The following is a 7,872-nucleotide window of genomic DNA, read 5'->3' as shown; positions in this document are numbered from 1 at the left end:
TCAATCCAAGAGCACAGGATCCCAAGTATGCTATTATACAAAACAAGAGAGAATGGATCGTCTTAGGGACATAATGGATCGGGTTCACGCATACATACTTCAAGAGAAGCAAGAGGAGGCCCAAAAGGTGGAGGTAGGAGAGACCCTTGAAGAAAGTTGTCAAGAGGTGGAAGTCATCAAGGAGAAGCTGGATTTTGTACTAAAGCAAGTGGAGAAAACTAAAATTATCGAAGAAGAGGAAGTGGTTGAGGACTTAGGAGATGCGGAACCTCCATGGGAAACTCAAGTCATAGAGCCTCCTTCCAAGACGTTTGAATTTGATGTTGAGGAGGGTGTACAACCTCCAAGGCATATCATGGTTGAAGACTTGGAAGCAGTTGATCATGAGATGGGTTCAACAATTAATGAGTTTCCACCTACAATTGAACCATGTCCCATTGAACTAGAGGAAGAGGTCACTATTGTAGAAGCTTGTCAAGAGGTGGAGACCATCAGAGAGGAGTCCAAGAGAGTGAAGCATACATTGGCAAGGCTACCACTGGAAATACCTCCCCCTAAGCCACTACCATCGAACACAACATTCAAGTGGGTAAAACTCTTATCCTTCAACTGTACCTTCCCACTTGAATATGGTCTGCTTGAAACGGATGGACAAGTTAGAGCTATCTACGGTTTTAAGAGTAAAAAGAAGATGGTTAGTGGTTGGTAACACTATCCTAGGTTCGTTATGGTTGGAAGCTCAAGGCCTAATTGCAAAGGTTGGTATAATTCTCAATTGAATGGATCTAGGAGGATGTTTGGGCGCTTACATAAGAATTCCAAGGCTGAACCACCCGGATGGAATCATGATAATCAACTTGAAGACGGGTGTGGAAACAAGATTTGGAATCTCGGCATACAAGAGGATCTACTTTGGGAGTTCAAAGCTTGTAGAGAACTTCATCAAGGCTTGGTGAATTTATCTGAAGATGTTAAAGCTTACTGGAAGTCCAAGCACTGGTGGAAGTTTCAAGACGAGTTCAAGCACAAGCCACCATGACAAGGAGCTCACCAAATGTCCATCTTAAGAACTTTAACTAAAAGTGCTAGGTGGGAGACAACCCACCATGATATGATCTTTCATTTTTATTATTAGTTTTATTTTATTTTATTTTTATCAGTGTTCATTCATAATTTCTGCATCATCACCTGCATTCTGCATAAAAAAATAGGGGATCGACGCGCAAGCGTCTACGACGTGCACGCATTGTATGTGTATGCGCAAATAAGCAGAGAGTTCTGCTGGAACGATGCGGGAGGCGTGATTGGCGCACAAGCCAACCCACGCGTACGCGTGCTGCACACATACGCGTCCCCTGCGTTTTTGCCAATCCACGCATAAGCGTCCCTGACACGTACGCGTGGGATTTCAAATCGGCATAAACAGGTACCTGAACAGAGAGTTATGATGCCATAGTGCTGGAGCCGCACGGGTTCTCACGCGTACGTGTCTCTGACGCGTGTGCGTCCTTTCGCTTTTAGACCACCCATGCGTGCGTGTGCCAGACACGTACGTGTCGCATGGCTAGTACAGTTTTCACGCGCACGCGTACCCTGCGCGCGCGTGTCGCGTCCCGTTTTTCATTCCTTTCTCCTTTCTTCTCTCTTTTCTCCTTCTTTCTCCCTCTTTTCTTACTTTCTTCTTCTTCATTTCTTTACCTTCTCATCCTTATTCTCTTTCATTCTATTTTCTTTATTGCATTTACATATTTTAATACATTTTTGCATTTTAACTTTGTGCATGTTTATATTTTTTTTCTAAATTCATTATGTTTTCATTGGTGTTAACTGTTCTTATTCAACTGTTGTACTTTTTCTGGTACTATTCTGTTGCTTAGTGACTTGTTTACACTGTTGGGTGATATTATTTAGCTGTCAGTGCCAATCTTTTATGATACGTGTGTCCCTTTTTGCATTGACATGAACTTATACTGTCTTACATTACCCACACTCTTCCTCTTTGTTGCAACTTTTGCACTATTGATATGCCATGTGCCTCTACTATTTTCTCACTTGCATGTTGTAGCTACCATGTAGTTGAGACCCTCATTATTTGGCATTTACCCTCCCATACTTTATTTGTTTTCTTATCTTTATTTCTGGGTTACTTTTCTTCTTTTTCCTATTCTTTCAGGATAGCCACCGAGGAAAAACGGAAAACTTTTATATGGGGCGACAAACAAGTTCATACGCACAATATTTGGAGAAAAGCATAAATTGTAGCAGCCCATCCACTTGCACATCTTAGCATGCACCGAGGACGGTGCAATCTTTAAGTGTGGGGAGGTCGATACCGACTTCCATGGGTTAGTTATTTCCTATTTCAACACCAATGTTTAATTTTTCTTGTTAAATTAGTTGTTACATTTGCATGTTTCTTTGATTTTGTGCATGTTCTTCACCACTACTTGGTTGGAGTGATGAGTTTCTTTTTAAGACCCAAGTTTATAATATTTCACTAATTTAAATTGAAAATTTGTGTTAAACTTTTCTGAAGATTGTAATTTGGAACATGATTCATGGCTAAGAACACACAACCTGTGAGATTTTGAGCTTAATTATATGGTCACATTATTTAACCATGATTTTTATTCTTGTGTGTTTCCTTCTCTATGATTGCAATCTTTGCTTTGTTCCATTCTATATGTCCATTGTTTAGTGTATTTACATGCATGCATATGATTGAGGCCATCATTTGTTATTAGCTCACTTATCCCAAATGGCCTACCCTTTCAATTACCTTTGTTTGCCACTTTGAGCCTTTTAATCCCCATTTGTTCTGTATTCTACCACATCACTAGCCTTAAACGGAAAAACAATTAATTACCCTAAGTGAATCTTTGGTTAGCTTAAGATAGAGATTGTGTGTTAATTAAGTGTGGAGAACTATGGGAACTTGGGTTGATGAAAGTGTGCTGTGTTTTATTGACAAAAGTATTAGAAATTTGGGTGCATACTCATGTGAGACCAGAAAAAAAATTAAAAACTCATGTGCATTGATATGTTATGTTTGCTTTTATAATTTTCAAAAAAAAAAGAGAGAAAAAATAATAAGAATAAAAATAAATATTACAATATAAATAAACAAATAAGGGGACAAAATTACCCCAATGCTAAGTTTAATAAAAGATCAATGCATAGGGGGTAAAATTAAAGAAAAAAGTAATGCATGAGTATGTGATGCAAAAGTGGAAATTTTGGGTAGCTAGGCATGATCTTAGAAGTACATAGAGTGTGTGTGTGTGTGTGTATGTGTGTGTGTGTGTGTGTGTGTGTGTGTGTATGTGTGTGTGTTAGGTGAAAGCTTAGGTTAGTGATGAGCGGATAATTTATACGCTTTTTGACATTGTTTTTAGTATGTTTTTAGTAGGATCTAGTTACTTTTAGGGATGTTTTCATTAGTTTTTATGTTAAATTCACATTTCTGGACTTTACTATGAGTTTGTGTGTTTTTCTGTGATTTCAGGTATTTTCTGACTGAAATTGAGGGACTTGAGCAAAAATCAGACTCAGAGGTTGAAGAAGGACTGCTGATGCTGTTGGATTCTGACCTCCCTGCATTCAAAATGGATATTCTGGAGCTACAGAACTCGAAATGGCGCGCTTCCAATTGCGTTGGAAAGTAGACATCAGGGCTTTCCAGCAATGTATAATAGTCCATACTTTGCCTAAGTTTAGACGACGCAAACTGGCGTTCAACGCCAGTTTTCTGCCCAATTCTGGCAACCAGCGCCAGAAACAAGTTGCAAAGTGGAGTTCAACGCCCAAAATGGCACCAAAACTGGCGTTCAACTCCAGGAATGACCTCTACACGTGTAACACTCAAGCTCAGCCCAAGCACACATCAAGTGGGCCCCGGAAGTGGATTTATGCATCAATTACTTACTTCTGTAAACCCTAGTAGCTAGTTTATTATAAATAGAACTTGTTATCATTGTATTCATAGTCTTGGTTACTCCGGTTCCCCTCTAGGGCCGAGACCAATGAACTCCATTATCACTTACGTATTTTCAACGGTAGAGTTTCTACACTCCATAGATTAAGGTGTGGAGCTCTGCTGTTCCTCAAAGATTAATGCAAAGTACTACTGTTTTCTATTCAATTCATCTTATTTTGCTTCTAAGATATTCATTCGCACTTCAACCTGAATGTGATGAATGTGACAATCATCATTATTCCCTATGAACGCGTGCCTGACAACCACCTCCGTTCTACATTAGATTGAATGAGTATCTCTTAGATCTCTTAATCGGAATCTTCGTGGTATAAGCTAGAATGATGGCGGCATTCAAGAGAATCCGGAAAGTCTAAACCTTGTCTGTGGTATTCCGAGTAGGATTCAATGATTGAATGACTGTGACGAGCTTCAAACTCGCGATTGCTGGGCGTAGTGACAGACGCAAAAGGATAGTAAATCCTATTCCAGCATGATCGAGAACCGACAGATGAATAGCCGTGCCGTGACAGGGTGCGTTGACCATTTTCACTGAGAGGATAGGATGAAATCATTGACAAGGGTGATGCCTCCAGACGATTAGCCGTGCCGTGACAGGGCATTTGGATCATTTTCCCGAGAGAAGACCGAAAGTAGCCATTGACATTGGTGATGTATCACATAAAGCTAGCCATGGAAAGGAGTAAGACTGATTGGATGAAGATAGTAGGAAAGCAGAGGTTCAGAGGAACGAAAGCATCTCTATTCGCTTATCTGAAATTCTCACCAATGATTTACATAAGTATTTCTATCCCTATTTTATTATAAATTTTCGAAAACCCCATCACTATTTTATATCCGCCTGACTGAGATTTACAAGGTGACCTTAGCTTGCTTCATACCAACAATCTCCGTGGGATTCGACCCTTACTCACGTAAGGTATTACTTGGACGACCCAGTGCACTTGCTGGTTAGTTGTGCGAAGTTGTGAACCATGGTATTGGCATCATGTTTTTGGCGCCATTACCAGGGAAAGAAAGAGCGATGAATTTTACATAATTAAAGTGTAATCACAATTTCTGCGCACCAAGTTTTTGGCGCCGTTGCCGGGGATTGTTCGAGTTTGGACAACTGACGGTTCATCCTGTTGCTCAGATTAGGTAATTTTCTTTTTGTTTTCTTTTCAAAATTTTTTCAAAAATCTTTCAAAAATTTCTCCTTTGTTTTCAAAAAAAAAAATGTGTGTTTTCAAAAATATATTTTTCTTCAGAATTTTTAAGAATGAATTCTAGTGTTTCATGAAGCCTGGCTGGCTATAAAGCCATGTCTAATTCTTTTGGACTGAGGCTTCCAAACCATCAGCATAGAGGCAAGTTACATATTTGATAAGTAATGAGCAGTATATTCTGATATCTTGCTGAAGCTTGGCTGGCCATTGGCCATGTCTAGTATTTTGGACCGGAGCTTTCATTGAAAGCTTGGCTGGCTAGTGAGCCATGTCTAATTCCTGGACTGAAGCTTTAGACTAACATGGCAAGATTCCTGGAATTCATATTAAAAATTTTGGAATCCTTATTTTTTTTCTTTTACAAATAATTTTTGAAAAAAAAATCCAAAAAAAAAATTTGAAAATCATAAAAATCAAAAATATTTTTTGTGTTTCTTGTTTGAGTCTTGAGTCATGTTATAAGTTTGGTGTCAATTGCATGTGCATCTTGCATTTTTTTTCGAAAATTTTCATGCATTCATAGTGTTCTTCATGATCTTCAAGTTGTTCTTGGTAAGTCCTCTTGTTTGATCTTTGCATTTGCATGTTTTGTGTCTTTTCTTGTTTTTCATATGCATTCTTGAATTCTTAGTGTCTAAGCATTAAAGAATTCTAAGTTTGGTGTCTTGTATGTTTTATTTGTATTAAAAATTTTTCAAAAATATGTTCTTGGTGTTCATCTTGACATTCAAAGTGTTCTTGGTGTTCATCTTGACATTCATAGCATTCTTGCATGCATTCATTGTTTTGATCTAAAAATTTTCATGCATTGCATCATTTTCATGTTTTTCTCTCTCATCTTAAAAATTCAAAAAAATCAAAAAAATATCTTCCCCTTTTTCTCTCATCAAATTCGAAAATTAGATTTGACTTTTTCAAAAATTTTTAAAATCTAGTTGTTTCTTATGAGTCAAATCAAATTTTCAATTTAAAAATCTTATCTTTTTCAAAATCTTTTTCAAAAATCAAATCTTTTTTCAATTTTTTTAGTTATTTTCGAAAATTTCAAAAATATTTTTCAAAAATCTTTTTCTTAATTTTACATCATATTTTCGAAAATAACATCATCAATTAATATTTTGATTCAAGAATTTCAAGTTTGTTACTTACTTGTTAAGAAAGATTCAAACTTTAAGTTCTAGAATCATATCTTGTGATTTCTTGTGAATCAAGTCATTAATTGTGATTTTAAAAATCAAATCTTTTTCAAAAACTAATTTCAATCATATCTTTTCAAAAATATCTTCTTATCTTACCTTTTTCAAAAATTTGATTTCAAAATATCTTTTCTAACTTCTTATCTTCTTATCTTTTCAAAATTGATTTTCAAAATTTGTTTCAACTAACTAACTAACTTTTTGTTTGTTTCTCATCTTTTTCAAAACCACCTAACTAACTCTCTCTCTAATTTTCGAAAATATCTTCCCCCTTTTTTCAAAAATTTCTTTTTAATTAACTAATTATTTTAACTTTTGATTTTAAAATTTTCAAAAAAAATTACTAACATTTTTCAAAAACTATTTTCGAAAATCACTAACTCTTTTTCAAAAATTATTTTCGAAAATTCCCCTTCTCTCTCATCTCCCTCTATTTATTTATTCATCTACTAACACTCCATCTCACCCAAATTCGAACCCCCTCTTCCATCTGTGTTCAAATTTTTTCTTCCTCTTTTCTTCTAACTCACACTGGGACCTTTATACTGTGGTAAAAAGGACCCCTATTATTATTATTTTTCTGTTCTCTCTTTTTCATATGAGCAGGAGCAAGGATAAGAACATTCTTGTTGAAGCAGATCCAGAACCTGAAAGGACTCTGAAGAGGAAATTAAAAGAAGCTAAATTACAACAATCCAGAGAGAACCTTTCAGAAATTTTCGAACAGAAAGAGGAGATGGCAGCCGAAAATAATAATAATGCAAGGAGAATGCTTGGTGACTTTACTGCACCTAATTCCAATTTACATGGAAGAAGCATCTCCATTCCTGCCATTGGAGCAAACAACTTTGAGCTGAAACCTCAGCTAGTTTCTCTGATGCAGCAGAACTGTAAGTTTCATGGACTTCCATCTGAAGATCCTTTTCAGTTCTTAACTGAATTCTTGCAGATCTGTGATACTGTTAAGACTAATGGAGTAGATCCTGAAGTCTACAGGCTCATGATTTTCCCTTTTACTGTAAGAGACAGAGCTAGAGTGTGGTTGGACTCTCAACCCAGAGATAGCCTAAACTCTTGGGATAAGCTGGTCACGGCTTTCTTAGCCAAGTTCTTTCCTCCTCAAAAGCTGAGCAAGCTTAGAGTGGATGTTCAAACCTTCAAACAGAAAGAAGGTGAATCCCTCTATGAAGCTTGGAAAAGATACAAACAGTTGACCAAAAAGTGTCCTTCTGACATGCTTTCAGAATGGACCATCCTGGATATATTCTATGATGGTTTATCTGAGCTATCAAAGATGTCATTGGATACTTCTGCAGGTAGATCCATTCACCTAAAGAAAACGCCTGCAGAAGCTCAAGAACTCATTGACATGGTTGCTAATAACCAATTCATGTACACTTCTGAGAGGAATCCTGTGAATAATGGGACGCCTATGAAGAAGGGAGTTCTTGAGATTGATACTCTGAATGCCATA

The 7,872-nt window shown here is 36.9% G+C and overlaps 1 non-coding gene across 1 annotated transcript; it reads right to left on the bottom strand.

Moving 5' to 3' along the window:
- Positions 1–7,530: 7,530 nt before the first annotated feature.
- Positions 7,531–7,638, bottom strand: LOC112725628 (small nucleolar RNA R71). The gene has a single exon (XR_003164723.1). It is a non-coding gene; the product is annotated as a small nucleolar RNA R71 (small nucleolar RNA).
- Between the last annotated feature and the right edge of the window lie 234 nt (positions 7,639–7,872).

The sequence above is a fragment of the Arachis hypogaea genome, chromosome 11, assembly GCF_003086295.3.
Source record: "Arachis hypogaea cultivar Tifrunner chromosome 11, arahy.Tifrunner.gnm2.J5K5, whole genome shotgun sequence".
NCBI lineage: Eukaryota > Viridiplantae > Streptophyta > Magnoliopsida > Fabales > Fabaceae > Arachis > Arachis hypogaea.
Note: the sequence above shows the minus strand (reverse complement) of the source record. Positions and strands in the feature narration are given on the sequence as shown.